This window comes from Zalophus californianus, chromosome X (assembly GCF_009762305.2).
Source record: "Zalophus californianus isolate mZalCal1 chromosome X, mZalCal1.pri.v2, whole genome shotgun sequence".
Lineage (NCBI taxonomy): Eukaryota > Metazoa > Chordata > Mammalia > Carnivora > Otariidae > Zalophus > Zalophus californianus.
Window position 1 is genome coordinate 83,849,902 of NC_045612.1, and position 14,723 is coordinate 83,864,624.

At 45.2% G+C, this 14,723-nt stretch overlaps 1 pseudogene; it reads right to left on the reverse strand.

Moving 5' to 3' along the window:
- Positions 1-596: 596 nt before the first annotated feature.
- The window catches only part of LOC113930393, a 14,629-nt pseudogene continuing 502 nt past the window's right edge, over positions 597-14,723 (reverse strand).

Here is a 14,723-nt window from a genome sequence, read left to right on the forward strand (position 1 = left end):
GGGGAGACTCCATTCATTTAACTGTGATTGACCGTGTGTGTGTGTGTGTGTGTGTGTGTGTGTGTGTGTGTGTGTGTGAACACGGGGAGACTCCATTCATTTAACTGTGATTCACCAAGTTCCCAACCACTATCTAGACACTGTGTTGGGTGCCTGGGGGATAGAATGAATAAAGACACTTCCGTGTTTTCGTGGCGTTTATGCCAAATCAGAAGAGAATAGTTCATCTAACCATCATACACAGAAACATAAAAATTACCCCCGTGATTAGTGGTGCCAAAGAGGTGCATTTTATGGAGGTATGATTGATAGGTAGAGCTGCATGTATTTCATGTGTACCACTTGACGAGTATGTATGCAGATATCTGCCATCACTGCCATCAGGGACGTAGATGTAGCCATCACCTCCCACAGTTTCCTGCCACCCCATTTGTTTTTTTGTTGTTGTTGTTCTTTTTGGAAAGGATAACCATATTTACTCATTAAATGCCAGTTAAGTTTTCTACAACACAACTTGAAAATACCCAGCATGCATGTTTAATCTCAGTACAATGGTTTCAAGACCAAGTGTACATGTTACAAGCATCAAGGCTAGATTACAAATTGTCATAGTCATCATCGTCATCATCATCATCTTCTCGTTTTCAACGCATTTGATGATTCATTGGCAGTATTTTCTGATGACACCATGTTAGTGGTAATAAGAATGTTTTTAGACCCAATTAATGATGGATTAATCAGAACATTCTGAACTGCGGATGTTGCAGGAATTGGTGCTTTTACAGTTGGGGACTGTGAAGTGGGCACCTGTACTGTAAACCTTTGCCCTGTGAGGGACATTGGAGTCCCTACTTTAGTTGACACAGACATGGTTTTGTGGGGTTGGTGTGCCAAGTGTGGGAGTACTTGGTCTGCTAGTAACTGAACCAACACCTAACCGTGGAACTGTTATTCTTCCCGCAGAAGTAGATGCCTTTTTTGGTAAAGATTTAAGTCTATAGTTTGGAGCAGTCAAGCAGTATCTATCAGGTGGCAACCTGGGGCCTGAATATGGCTTGATTAATGGCAAAGGAGTTTGATTTCTTTGCCTTGCAATATCTAATAAAAAATCTCTTGGGGGAGGAGAGGTAAAAGACTGATCAGCACGACACTGGATGGCCAGTCGCACATCATCTGCATCAACAGTGGCTTTCTTAGCATGGCTGGAATAAATTTTTGCATCATCTAGAATTGTGGTCACATTTCGGAAGGCAAACTCCAACATCTGATTTATAACTCTTGGCTCATACTCTGTAATCCCCATATCCTTCAGGATTTGTGCCATCATCTGTGCATCTTTCGGCATGCTCTTGGGAGAAGCCATCTTGCCAGACTCCACGATATCCGTTGATCAGACTTCTCGAGCTAAATCACCCATATTAATGTATTTCAGTCCTGATCTTGATGCAAGTTCTTTGCCTAGCATGGTTTTTCCAACCCCTGGTGTACCGGTGAGCAGGATGTTCGGAAGCAACATGGTCCTCACCGCGCTGGCTCCGGGCGTCTAGCCCCGTTTGTTTTTGTTGGTGTGGTTGTTACTATATTATCATCATTAGTGGTAAGGACACTTAACATAAGATCATCTCTTAGCGATTTTAAGTCTACAACACGGTATCATCAGCTAAAGGCACTGTGCTGTAGAGTAGATCTCCAGAACCTGTTTTTCTGGCATAATTAGAACTTTGGACCTTTGACCATCACCTCCCCACTTACCCCTGCCCCAACCCCTGGCAACCATTGTTCTGCACTCTGCTTCTAAGAGTCTGTTTTAGATTGCATGTATAACTGAGATCACGCAGTGTTTGTCTTTCTGTGTCTGCTTTATTTTACTTAGCCATCATGCCCACCAGGTTCGGACGACATGCTCTTATCCGTAGAAAACCCTGAAGACTCTGACAAAGACCAAACCAGACCAAAACAACCGTTAGAACTAAGGAACAAATTCAGTAGTGTTGCTTTCATTTTTAAAGAGTTTACGGGATATGAGATTCTTGGTTGTTGAGCCTTTTGAATGATTATCCCACTTCCTTCTGGCCTCCATTGTTTCTGCTGAGAAGTCTGCTGTTAATCTGATTGGATTGCCCCCATAAGTGAGGGGTCATTTTCTCTTGTTGTTTTCAAGAGTTTCTCCTTGCCTTCGGCTTTCAGCGTTTTTCCTATGATATGTCTGAATCTCTTCTCGTTTCTCCTGTCTGGAGTTCCTTTAGTTTCTTTCAGGCAGTTTCCTTTTGAATATTTTTTCTGCTCCTTTCTGTCTGTGTTGTGGGATTCTCATCCTCTCTGTGGGCGTTCCTAAGAGTGTCCCACATTCCTGTGCAGCTCAGTTTATTTTCCTCATTTGTCTTCCTCTCTTTCTCCAGATTCTGTAATCTCTATATGCCTGTCTTCAAGATGGCTAAATCTTTCTCTGGTAGTTCAACAACTGTTGCTCTCCTTGAGTGAATTTTTGACTTCAGTTATTGCACTCTTTGACTCCAGAACTTCTATTTGGTTCTTTTTGATAATTGTTCTCTCTTTATTGTTATTCTCTATTTGATGTGACATTTTCATCATACCTTCCTTTACTTCTTTGATTGCGGTTTCCTTTTGTTCTCTGGACCTATTTATAACAGCAACTTTGAATTCCTTGTCAAATCTGACATCTGGTTGCAACCACAGGCAGTTTCTGTTGCTCGCTTATTCATACTTCCCTGTTTCTTTGCATGTATCCTAAGTTTTCTTTCTTGTCTGGAAACCTGACAATCGCCGTCTAAAATATTATAGCAGTTCTGGGTACTGGACCGTCACACCCCTTCCTGGATTTGTTATTGCTGTTAGCTTGTTTAGTTGTTTAGTGTCTGGCTGGTTTATTTAGAGTCTGTTTTCACTCCTTACTGTCCCCCTAGCCTCGCCCCCCATCCTAGCTGTGTTATGCTTCAGATTTGACTCCTCAGGGAGAGCCGACACGGGTATGCCCACTGTCACCTTGGGGTGACTGGTTTGGGCAGGGCTGTCTTTGATTGTCTCTTTCCCTGACCAAACCCAGCTGTCCAGGTCCGCTAACTGGGGGCTGCTTCTACTGTTTTCAACAGTGCCCTGGCTATATTGCTTCATAATCTGAACCTGAACCTGAAATCCCCACTCCTTTGAAGGGCCAGCTGTCAAGGTTAGTGTCTGGGATTTTGTTCCGACCCTAGGCAGGCTCCTTCCAGCTGTCTCTTCTCCCTGATTGTGTCAGGTAATCCAGCCAGCCTACAGTTGATCCTCTATGTCCAGGAATTCCACCAGTCTCCTCCGGGGTTGCCTTTTACCCCACGGCCTCCACTGTTTTGAAAGTGCCCCTAGGCCTAACCTTCAAAACACTCCATTGCAGATGGAATTCATTCCTCTGAGAGGAGCTCTCTGCTTCAAAACCTCTGAGCCACAATTCTGTAGTTGGGGAGTGGGGACGATGGTGGCACACTTCCCTTTTCCTGTTTTTTAGTAGTATACTATGTAGTGTTGCTTTTTACAATGTCCGTTTTTGATTGTTTATGGCCGGTATATACAAACAATTGACTTTTGCATACTGATTTTGTATCTTGTTACTTTGCTAAACTGGCCTCTTAATTCAAGTAACTTTTCTGTGGATTCTTTTTATGGATTCAGGTTTTGCCTGTGAATAATGACTGTGTTACTTCTTTCTTTCTTCTTGACTTTTTTATTGGCTAGAACAGCCAGTAAACTATTGACTAGAAGTGGCAAAAGTACACATGCTTGCCGTGTTCGCTGTCTTGGAAGGGAAGCATTCAGACCTTGACGATTCACGATTACATTAGCTTTCGATCTTTTGGTAGGTGCCAATTATCCGTTTAAGGATGTTGCCATAGACGGAATGAATATTGCCATCTCCCCAACATTCATAGTGAAGCCTTTCTCCGGTATGATGGTAATTGGAGGTGGGGCCTTTGGGAGATGATCAGGTCATGAGCATGGAGCCCACACGAACGGCATTAGCACCCTTATAAAAGAGACCCCCGAGAGCTCCCTCGGCCCCCCTGCCGTGTGAGGAGAAGAAGTCAGCAGTCTGTGTGGCAGGACGCAGGGCCTCCCCTGATGCCGAATCTGCTGGCACCTTGATGTTGGGCTTCCCGGCATCCGAAAGTGTAAGAAATACATTTCTCTTGTTTCTGTAACTCATCCAGTCTATGGTAGTTTTGTTACATCCACCCTAAGAGACTAAGATGGAAACCCCTCTCTACTCCTGATTTGCTAGGAGTTTTTATGAGGTACATTTTATCAGATGCTTTTTATGCATCTGTCGAGATGCTCATATATTTTTAGTCTGTTATTATGGTCAGTTAGAGTGATTGATTATCAAACACTCAACCCATCTTGAAGCCGTAGAGCAAATGCCATTTCACTATGGTATTTTATCTTTTGTATATATTGCTGGTTTCAAACAGCTAATATTTTATTTTGGATTACTGCATCTGTGCTCATGAGTTGCATTGCTCTTGTTAGCCTTAAAAGTAAAACAGCCAGTTATTTTACCAGCAAAAAAATGGGTCTGTTCAGGAATAGCGGAGAATTAGAAATTGGAACGAGCAACCTAAGGCAAAATCCTAGGCAAGTCCAACAAAGGAGAGGAATGTTATTTTATGGAGAAGGAGGAAGTCGGAAGGGGTTGTTTTGAACAAAAGTCCATTGGACAAAAAGCAGGAGTTCAGAATGATGACAGTTTCTCATCGGCTGAGTTGCAAGGGTAGTTGCTGTCTTGTAGGCGATGCCGTGTTGGGGCCTGGAATTGAGGTTCTATCATGTTGATTAGTCTTCTGTTGGGTCTATAATGGACAGCCCTTCCTGTAACTGATGTTGAGCAGTATGGCTCTCCCTTCTAGGCTCTGAACTCTATAGTGATATTTCCCTTTATTTTTTTTCACAGTCTGTAATTTATATTCTTAAAAACGTTTTGTCTTGCTTTGATGTCAGGATGTTGCTGGCTCTATAACATGCTTTAGGACGTGTAACATCATCTTCAGTTACCTGGAAGATTTTGTACAAAACTGGCATTATTTCTTCCATCTGTGTTTAATAGAATTTATTTTTTTTTATAGATTTTGCTTATTTATTTGACAGAGAGAGCACAAGTAGGCAGAGGGGCAGGCAGAGGGAGAGGGAGAGGGAGAAGCAGGCTCCCTGCTGAGCAGGGAGCCCATGTGGGACTCGATCCCAGGACCCTGGGATCACAACCCGAGCCGAAGGCAGCCGCCTAACTGACCGAGCCACCCAGGCGCCCCTGATAGCATTTAAACAATGAAGCCACTTAAGCCTTGAGTTTTTTGTGAGGGAATGGTTTTTTGTGTTTGATTTATTGAATTCATTCTCTTTGATAGGTATAGGGCCATTCGTGTTAACTATGTTTTTTTTTTTTTTTAAAGATTTTATTTATTAATTTGAGAGAGAGAGGGCACAAGCAGGGGGAGAAACAGAGGGAGAGGGAGAAGCAGACTCCCCGCTGAGCTGGGAGCCCGACGTGGGGCTCAATCCCAGAACCCTGAGGTCATGGCCTGAGTCAAAGGCAGACACTCAACCATCTGAGCCACCCAGGCGCCCCCGTGTTAACGACTTCTTGACTGAGGTTTGCTAGCTAGTGTCTTTCAAGGAGTTTTCCCATTTCATCTTTGTTTGGATAATATTTTTAATAATATTTTCTTATCCAGTTCATGTCTGAAGGATCTGTATTTGATGTCCCCTCTGGCGATACTGATATTAGTCATCTGTGTCACTCTGCCCTCATTTTTTTTTAAAAGATTTTGTCTGTTTCTTTGACAGAGCCACAAGCAGGGAGAGTGGCAGAGGGAGACAGAGAAGCAGGCTCCCCACTGAGCAGGGAACCCGACACGGGGCTCGATCTGGACCCTGGGATCATGACCTGAGCCAAAGGCAGACTCTTAATCGGCCGAGCCACCCAGGCGCCCCTGCCCTCATTCATTTTTATCACTCTGGCTAAACCTATTAGATTTAATGATCTTGTCAGAGAACCCGTTCTTAGTTTCATGGATTCCTTCGTATCGACTTTATGATTTCTACTAAGTTGATTTCTGTTCAGACCTCCGTTATACTTTTTCCACTTGCCTTAGGTTTAAATTGATTTTGCTTTTTTAATTTCTTAAGGTGACAGCTTAGATAATTGATTTGAGACAATTCTTTTCTAATTAAATTAAGATAATTTCCCTCAGTGCGTTGTTTTAGATTCACCTCGCAAATTTTGATATGCTGTGTTTTCCTTTTCACCTTCTTGCGGTTTCTTCTTTGATCCCCGGCGTTATTTAGAAATGTCATTTAATTTCAAAATATCTTGTGGTTTTCCAGGTACCTCGCTGCAACCCATTTCTATTTTCATTCTTTGTGGTCAGAGAACCTAGTTTGTATGATTTTGGTCCTTTAGAAGTTGAGGTTTGCTTTATGGCACAGCACATGGTCTGTCTTGGTGAACTCTGTATGTGCACTTCAGGTGTATTCCACTGTCCTTCTGTAAGTATCCGTTAGGTCATGTCTGTGGATAGTGATACTCCGCTGTTCCATAGGGTGTCTGATTGTATTGTCCACTTGTACTGTCAGTTGTGGGCAGGAGAATGCTGAAGGCTCTCGCTATAACTGATTTGTCTGTTTTTCTTCTTAGTTTTATTACTTTTCAGCTCTTGTGCTTTAAAAATGCATGCGTGTTTGTGATTTTTATATCTTCTCGATGGCTAGACCTCCCTTTTATTACGTAAATCTGTCTTTTCCCTTGTGAAAATCCTCGTTCTGCAGTGTATTTGTGCAATATTAATTTAGCCCCTCCGGCTACTCATTTGATTCACGTTTGCTGGGTGTGCCTTAGTGTGGTCGGGATGCAGGAACAAAGTACCACAGACGAGGTGGCTTATGCACAAACTTATTTCTCACGGTTGTGGAGGTTGGAGAGCCAAGATCAAGGGCCAGCTTGGTTGGGCTCTAGTGAAGGCCCTGTTCTAGGTCACAGATTTGTGGTCGTGTGACCTGGATCTCTCTGGAGCCTCTTTTATAAGGGCCCTTGTCCCGTTCATGAGGGCTCTGCCCGAGGACTTACGCCTCCCAAAAAGGCCAGCCTCCTAATACTGTCATCTTTGAGGGTTATATTTAACATGAGAGTTTGGGAGGAGACACCTTCAGACCATAGCATTACCATTTTCCACTCACTTAACTTATATATGTATTTATACTTAAAGTGGGATTCTTTTGACAGTATATAGTTGGGTCTTGCTATTTTTATCTAAAGTGTCAAATTAGGTCTTTTAATTGATGTGTAGGCAATGTACATTTAGCGTGTTAACACTTTACATGTACAGGTACCATCTGGCTGGCTGTATATTTCTATCGTATGTATTTTTTATTCAGATGCTCCTATTCTGTCCATAATTTTGGATCAGTTGAACATTTGCTGTTATTCCATTTTATCCCCACTGTTGGCTTACTAGTTATACACCTTAAAGGGTCTTTTCAAATGGTTGCTCTAGGGTTTACAGTATATATTGGTGCTTGTCACAGCATGCATTCAAATGATACTCTACCACTTCATGTACACTGTAAGAATCATACGACTGTACCTCCACTTCCTTTCTCCATCCTTGGTGCCGTGGTGGCCTTGAATTTTATTTCTACCAGTGTCTTAAACCCCATAATACATTGTTACTATTATTACTTTAGATACTTCTCCTTTAAGGAGATTAAATATAAGAGAAAAAATTCCTATTCACCCACAAATTTACCATGCCCAGCCCTATTCAATTCTTTGTATAGATCCTGATTTTTCTTTCTTTTTTTTTTTTAAGATTTTATTTATTTATTTGACAGAGAGAGAGGGAGAGAGCACAAGCAGGGGGAGCGGCAGGCAGAGGGAGAGGGAGAAGCAGGCTTCCCCACCGAGCAGGGAGCCCGACGCGGGGCCCGATCCCAGGACCCCGGGACCATGACCTGAGCCGAAGGCAGACGCCTAATCGACTGAGCCACCCAGGCGCCCCAAGATCCCTGATTTTCTTTGGCTATCATTTGCCTCTTCCCAGAGTACTTCCTTTAACATGTTTCGTAGGGCAGATCTGCTGGGTATGCATTTCCTCAGCTTTTTTGTTTGTTTTGAAGTTTTCGTTTCACCTTCATTTTTCAAAAGCATTGGCATGAGTCCGAAAATTCTGGGTCGCATGGATTCTGAGGAGTAAGTAGCCTTCCATCCTATTGGTTCCCTTGTATGTAACGTGTCCCTCTTGTTTGCTTTTTCATCAGAGGGTGTTGGTGTTTGAGTCGATCTTTTCGTTAGTCAAGTTGGACTTCAGTTCTGTTGTTGCTATAGTTAGTTTAACCCTAGCATAAACTAGATTGATATACAAAAATCAATTCTATTTCTATACATTAGCAGTGAATAATCCAAATAAGTAAGAAAAGAAAGCAATTTCAGTTACAGTAGAGTCAAAAGAATGACAGATTTAGGAATAAATTTAACCAAACAGGTGTGAGAGTTATGCACCGAAAATTAGAAAACACAGTTGAAAGAGATTAAAGCATACTTAAATAAATGGAAAGACCTCCTGTGTTCATGGATTGGGACACCTGATGTTAAGTTAGCAACATTCCCCAAATTGATCCAAGCATTCAGTGTAATCCCTATCGATACTCTAACTGCAGTGTTTTAGAAATTGAGAGACTGATCCTGAAATTCATGTGGAAATTTCAGGGCCCCAGAGTAGCTTAAACGATCTCGCAGAAGACAACCAAAGGTGGAAGACTCATGCATTCCGATTTCAAACATTATTTCAAAGCTCCAGTAATCAATACGATGTAGTACTGCTCTAAGGGTGGACATAGGGATCAACGGAATAGAATTGAGAGCCCAGAAATAACCCGTACAACCACGGTGAGTTAATTGTTGGCAGCAGTGCCAAGACAATTACATGTCCCAAATGGTGCTGGGACAACTAGATACTCACATTTAAAGAATGAATTTGAATCCAAACTTCCTAGCATAGATAGAAATTACGTCAAAAGGGACCAAAACTCAAATGTAAGCGCTAAAACTATAAAACTTCTATAAGAGCATAGGAGTAAATCTTTGTGACGTTGGGTTAGGTGATGGATTCTTAGCTGTGACACCAAAGCACAGATAATAAATGCCAAATGGATAAAAATGACTTCCTCAAAATTAGAAAAAATTTTTGCTTTAAAGGACACCATAAGAATGTGAAACAACAAAAACAAAGAATGGGAGAAAATATTTGTGTATTGATAAGCGTCCCGTATGCAGAATGTAAAAAGATTTCTTACAAATTAACAGTAAAAAGACAACCCAATTAAAAACGGGCTAAGCATTTGAATAGACATTTCTATAAAAAAGATGTACAAATATCCAATAAGGACATGACAAGATGTTCAAAAAAAAATATTAGTCGTTAGGGAAACAAAACTTGAAAGCACAGTGAATTACAACTTCCCACCCACTAGTATGGATAGAATTTCAAAAATGAAAATAAGAAGGGTTGGGGAGGATGTGCAAAAATTGAAATCCTCATACACTGCTGGTGGGGATGCAAAACGGAACATCTGCTGTGGAAAACAGTTTGGCAGCTCCTCAAAAAGTTAAACAGAATTGCCGTGTGGCCCAGTTATCCCCCTCCCAGGTATCTATCGAAGACAAGTGAGGACATAAGCTCTCACAAAAATTTGCATACAAATGTTCCTAGCAACATTAATCACAACAGTCGAAGAGTGCAAACAGCCCAAATGCCAACCGTGTCATGAATATATCACATATGGTGACCTATACATATAGTAGAATAACGTTCAGCCAAAAAAGAATGGAGTCGTGATACTTGCTACAACATGGATGAGTCCTGAACATATTATGCTAAGTGAAAGAAGCCAGACTCAAAGGCCACATAATGTATGATCCTGTTTAGTTGAAATATTCAGAATGGACAAATCTGTGGAGACATGAAGCCGATGAGTGAATATCAGGGTTCCTGGGACAGGGATTGGGGAGGGACTGCTAATGGTACGGGGTTTGTTCTGGAATTAGATATTGGTGACGGTTTGCACAACCTTGTGCATATAGAGCTAAAAAGGGTGAATTTGATGGTACACGACTTACAGCTCAATAAATGAAAAAAATTAAAGGATAGCATGGACCTTTGGATAGGTTTTTGGCCATTTTTAGAAATACAGTTGGCTACACCTGAAGACATAGTAAGCTGTCCAAATCTTGCCTTCATCAGTTTGGTCATCAGAGGTGACGCTGTAGCCGGATTAGGTGTTAACCCGTATTTACAAACTGCATGTCACATACATATATACACATACAGACACTGGTTGACTTAGGGGTAGTTATTACATGCTGCTCCCTGTTTAAAAATATATGTAAAAATAAAATAAAACTCCTGGCCAGTACAGATTTGCTCCTCTCATTCTGTTTCAAGGCCAGTGGGTGGTCCATGGTATGATATGAACACTTCATCTCTCATTTCCCTTCCAGAGGTTGTTGACTGCTAATGGCCATTGAGAGTTTTTTCCCCCAGAAATTTATCTTGTCATTGTACACAAAGCCTGTGTAAATATTTCTCGTTTTTTTGTTAAGATTTTATTTATCCGTTTGACACAGAGAGAGAGAGCACAAGCAGGGGAGTGGCAGAGGGAGAGGGAGAAGCAGGCTCCCTACTGAGCAGGGCGCCCGATGCAGGGCTCGATCCCAGGACCCTGGGATCATGACCTGAGCCGAAGGCAGACGCTTAACCGACTGAGCCACCCAGGTGCCCCTCAGCCTGTGTAAATATTTCTTTAAGACAAGTTGGCAGCAGTGGAAATTGCTGGATCCAAGGTTCCTTTGGCTACTACAGAAACATCTCCGGAGTACCTACTTGTGTACCTGATATTGTTCTAAATGCTGGGGAGACATCACAGAAGACCCACGTGTGCTCCTCTTTTCATGAAGCTGAAATCGTACTGAGGGTGGGGACAGGGTAGAATCAGATTTTGATAGATGCCACCACAGAGCCCTGCAAAGTTCTTTTACCAATTCATGCTTCCCTCGGTGTGGCTGGGGTAACAGATGCCCCCTTGCTGGCCTCCTCAGCACCCCATTCGTGCAGCAGGGGCTGTTGACAGGAGGCTGAGCTCTTTATCCCAGGCTGTCTACACGATCTTGGAGTCTGCAGCTGGAATGATCCCCCAGGGGATTTTAAGAGTAGCAAGACCGAGATGGAACCATCCACTACCCATTTAGGTGTATTCCGGGCAGGAGGGGGAGCTGGAGGGTGTTGTGACCCTGTCTGGGCAAATTACCAGAGTGTGCGGTGACAGGAGAGGGTGAAAGGTTGGTAGAGGAGCAGTGGGAGGTACCTTCCCGTACTAGGATGTACCGCTGAGAGGCCAGAAGAAGCAGTCCGCTCTGGGAGGTACAACCGGGAGTGAGGGAGGCTTGTGTTCCCAAACCAACCATTGTGTGCATGGTGCGGGGAGCTCACCACCATGCAAGGACCTCCACCTCCTCCCTGAGGTCACCATCATCCCACTTTTTTTTTTTTAAGATTTTATTTTTTGACACACAGACAACGAGAGTGGGAGAGGGAGAAGCAGGCTTCCCACCGAGCAAGGGAGCCCGATGCGGGGCTTGATCCCAGGACCTGGGATCATGACCTGAGCCGAAGGCAGACGCTTAACAGCTGAGCCACCCAGGCGCCCTCCATCATCCCACTTCTGACCCACCCCGTCAGCTCTACAGATTCTCATCAAATGGGGACCAGGGAAGATGGCAATGGAGCTCGTGGATGGTTCCCTGATAGGTGAGCAGGGCAGAGATGAAGGACACCACTGGATCTGACTGGTCTAGATGGGATTGCCTACCAGATTCTTCCAGGGAAGAGAGCTCCCGTTGGCTGGAGGTGGGGGTGTCCTCAGAGAGATTGTGGGTGCAGAGGTGGGGCTTGGAAGAGTGGAGGTGGAAGTGGGGGGGCGGGTTGCAGTCCTTCTCCGGAACCTCAGGCTGCTGATCTGCAAAAGAGGCTGAAGATACTAGCCAGCTCAGTGGGATCACTGGCTTTTATTCTGTCCTCTAGTCTATTTTCCTGTTAGGTTTTTTAACAGTGGGTACTGGATCCCACGATATGGATATCAGGGCCCAATAACCAATCACTAAATCTTACTCCAGTGTCCCATTATGTGCCCACGAGACTACATGGAGGTCTTGGATGGGCAGAGAGCTTCTAGAGAGCTCATGACCTACTCCAGGCCAGGTTTCTCCAGGGAACCCGATGGTGACCTACTCAACCAAGAGGTGAATGCTTAAATGATGGGATTTTAAGCATTAGACAGGGGAGGTGTTTGCTGAGGGTAGGTGAGTAAGTCATAGGTGGGTTCTCAAGTCAGTGAACTTTCCCCAGTCAGGCATTAAGCCCTGACTGTATTCACACCTGAGTCTGAAAGGCTGCAGATGCAACACTGGGTTCCTGGGTTCCTGGGTTCCTGGGTTCCTGGGTTTGTGAAAATCCACCATGGCCTCGGAGGTGGGCCAGTGTGTGTGTCCCCTGAGGAGGACAAGGTGCACCAATTGGCCCACATCAGCCTCTGTCCCCAAATTCCACACCTTACAGTAGATACTGCCCGTGAGCAAATAGCCCTGCTCTGGTGTTGGCCTCATGGTGCGAGAAGAGAGGGGGGAAATGCGCGTGCCTCCCTGTTTGCACAAAGCCCGGCAGGAACTGGAGACCCTCATGCCACCTTTCCTTTAAAGCAGAATTAGGCATTGAGAGGAGGGGACAGGTTTCCTCTTTGGGGAGAGGATAAGGTGGAGCGGTGGGTGGAACAGGGTGTGCGCCTCGGTGGTCAGGCACGTGGTCTGTGGGCATATCTACCTGGCAGGGCAATGCAAACCCCTTCCCCATCTCCTTCCCCCGCTCGTGTTCACGGGCTTGCAAAGGATCTGCTGGCTGAGGTGTCCTTCTGGTTCCGGGCTCAGATGGACCCGGGAAAACCAGGTGGCTGCAATGCCTCCGAGGTTTAGGAGCTGAGAAGGCTGAAGGAAGCGCTGTGTTCAGGGTGAATGGGATGTGGGCCAGGCCTTCCACAAGGCTCGGGGTGGGGGTGGGGGGGGGCTGCTGGATCCACCCTGAGCAGCATGGGACTGTGCTGCTCCACCTTCCACAGCTTCCACTCCTCAGCAGGAGGGCTCTGGGGCCTTAAGGACAGTGTGAGTCTCCTGAGGATGGTATGAACACTTCCAACCTAGAAGATAGCCCCATTTTGACGGGTGGAGGGCTCTACTGTGTGTCAAGCCTGGGGGGAGGGCCAGCTGCCCTCCTGGGTGTGGCCTGGGCCTAGTGCAGCTGTGTCTTCGTCCGGAAAACAGCCAATGACGGCAACACCAGGGGGTCATCCTTCGCCTGGAAAAGGACGTTCCTCAGGTGCCTGGACGGGCACACTGGGATAGGGGCTAATGCCCTGGAGACAGCTGTGTTCCAGAAAGGCTCTCTGTAATTCTGTCTTCAGTCTCTGTGTCTCACTCATGGGGCTGGGTGAGACCTCACTGTGGCTCTCATTGGCATGTGTCCTGTGTGGGGTGACTTTTTGTGGTCAGAAGCAAGATGTCATTTCTCTGAGCTGGTTTGGGGTCTGTCCAGGCTTTGAGGTGTCTGAGCTGTGTGAGGGTGTGTCCGGCGTGTGGGATCAGTGAGCTGTGGAGTGTTGTGTGTCCCAAGTGAGAGTTCTCTGGTTTTAGGGCTCTCTCCCAGTGTGTGCGGTATCTGGCCTGTTTTGGGTGCAGTGTGCAGAATGTAAGGTGACTGGGGCTGTTGCCATGATGTATTTCGGGAATTAGGGTTTGAGCTCTCCTGAGCGTCTCTGTCGAGGTTGACATAGTTGAGCTCCTGGGGGCCCATACTGTAGGTTGTGAGATCACAAAGGTTATTGGTCACAGGACAGGAGGTGTCCGAGCAAGCTCTGTGTTCACAGTACAGGTGCTCTGTGCTGTTTGTGTGTCTGCATGCAGGGTTGTGAGCTCTGTGATTGTGTGGCATCTATGTGCAGGGTGTGAGGTCTGTGAGCTGTTAAGTTTCTGTGTTGCAGGTTGCCAGGTTCCTAAAACGCATGTGGGTCTATTTTAGAATTTATTGTCTCTGAGCTGTTTCGTGTCTTTCTCCTCATTTCTTGAGATCCCAGGAGTTTGAGTTCTGTGCGTTGTTTAATCTTGTATGTCCAGTGCGTTGAGGTCTCCTAGCTGCCCTTTCCTGGGTCTGGAGCTATCCACTCCAGCTCCCAGCACCTGGGCTTCCTTGTCTAGGCCAGTGAGTCTATGTGGTTGGCTTCCCTTGGTGTGTGACTGGGATACGAGTCTGTGTCCAGGGTGTGATGCTTCTGAGCTGGGGGCGATCCGGGTCCCAGGGTGAGGCCTCCTCTGTTTGTGGTGCTGTGTTGCAGGCATTGAAACTTCTGAGCCACGTGGCTGTTCATATCCCCATTGAGAGACTTTGTCACATACCGAGTTCAGACATGAGGTGTTTGTGACCTCTACCCAATGTTTCAGTCTGACAACTGTCCAGAAAGACAGAGCTTGATCTGAGTTGCCCGTCGGGAGTCATGCATTCCAGCTCCCAATAACCTGGCTTCTCGACCACTGACTCTGTGGTGTGCTTCCCTCAGACCTTCCTAGGGTTGGGTTCTCCCAA